The following is a 1,811-nucleotide window of genomic DNA, read 5'->3' on the forward strand; positions in this document are numbered from 1 at the left end:
AAAGAGTCCTACTTCTCATCTTTCTCACCAAAATCAGTTTTCTACAATGGATTCTTCAGGAAGCAAATCTTCAATTCCTCGAGAAATAATCTTTGAAATATTCTCATGGCTTCCTGCTAAGTCCTTAATGTGTTTCAAGTGCGTGACCAAATTCTGCAATTCTCTTGTATCTGAGTCAGATTCTGTGGATATCCACGGATATCGCTCTATAACTCGTCCAGATGGAGCAAAATTCTTTCTCCATGAAAAGAGAGCTTTTTACACAGCTGAGCAAAAGGAAGATTGAAAAATAGGTGCCTCCCTTTTTCAAACTGAGAGATTTGATGGACTCTACGGCTCTTCAGATTCTTCTTGGTTGGATTGCGTTAATGGTTTATTTTGCGTTTGTGAACCATTATCTCTGGGACGTGCAGCAGTTTTCAATCCTAGTACAAGAGAAGTAAGATTACTTACAAATCTAAATGAAGAATTTTCTCTGTGTAACTATGCATTAGGTTTTGAATCAAAAGAAAATAAGTACAAAGTTCTTTTGTCAACATATCATGTTCAAGAAGGGGGCAGAAAAAACTGGGTTTTGACTTTAGGCATAGACGAAGAATGGAGAGAGACTCAAAGCATTTACCCAGGCATTTTCTACTCCATGCCAGGTGTTTGCATTAGTGGAGTTATCTATCGGTTTATATATCGGCTTGCCATGTCTAATAGACGTGATTGAATTATGGAATTCATCTCATCACAAGGCAGGTGATTACAAGCTGATAGAGGTGAAGGGTAAATTAGCAGTCACAGATTGTGAAAATTGGTTAACTGGATACATCCGCTTGTGGATTTTAGAAAATATTAAGAAAGAAGATCGATGGAAGAGTCATATCATTAGCTTTTCTTCAATATGGAACGTCATAAGCCCTAAAATAGAATCATCTCTTCGAATCATATGCTTCTGCAAATCCAGAGATGGGGAGATTATATTCATTGTGAATTTAAAACCAGCCTTTTTATGTTTATGTTATGATGTCACGACAAAGAGTTGGAGAAAAGTAAAAATCAAGTAGCTTCCTTCGGAGAGCTACATTGTAGGTGGTTATAGTTATGTAGAAAGTCTAGTTCCCTGTGGATAATTTTGTTCAAACTCAAAGACATTTTGAGTCTTTTGTGTCCTTTTTTAAGGATATGGATAGCATTAAAGTCTCCCGTAGAAGTATATACAGATAGTTCCAAAGGTTTATGTCCTGAATTAAGAGTTACATCTACATATTTCACCTTTCTTTTTCACCCTAAAATCTTGCTGATACATTTTAGACACTGTTCATGTAGTAATGCTATTACTAAACAAGCAAAGGAAAAATGGCATATATTTGGATAACAATAGTACATGATTTTGACAGAAGTTGGAAATTTCCTTCGGTTAATCAAACAATTTTCTGATTTAAAGCATTTCTAAAACATCAAGTTGTTGCTGAATAAACTTTTTGTTTTAAAAAGAAGGGGGTTTTCACTGAAGGTATAGATGAATCATTGGGAAAGACTCAAAGCATTTACCTTTACATTCAGTGCATGCCCGGTGTCTTTCTTTTACTGGAGTTATCTATCACCTTGTTTATGACGGGTACGATGAACTTGCTATAGTTGCATTTAATGTTAAATCTGAAGAAAAAAATTAAAATTGTTGCATCGTGGAATGAATTTCAGTGGGAGGGTGGTTTCAAGATGATGAAGGTGAAGTAACATTTTAAAAGGCGAAGGCGTAAGGCGGGGCATTTTACGTCTGCCTCAGTGAGGCGTAAGCCCTGAGGCACGAGGCGTAAGCCCCA

General features: G+C 36.4%; 1 pseudogene; it reads left to right on the plus strand.

Moving 5' to 3' along the window:
- Positions 1 to 1,118, plus strand: LOC132628535 (putative F-box protein At1g47730; annotated as a pseudogene).
- The last annotated feature ends 693 nt before the right edge of the window (positions 1,119 to 1,811 follow it).

This window comes from Lycium barbarum, chromosome 2 (assembly GCF_019175385.1).
Source record: "Lycium barbarum isolate Lr01 chromosome 2, ASM1917538v2, whole genome shotgun sequence".
Classification (NCBI taxonomy): domain Eukaryota; kingdom Viridiplantae; phylum Streptophyta; class Magnoliopsida; order Solanales; family Solanaceae; genus Lycium; species Lycium barbarum.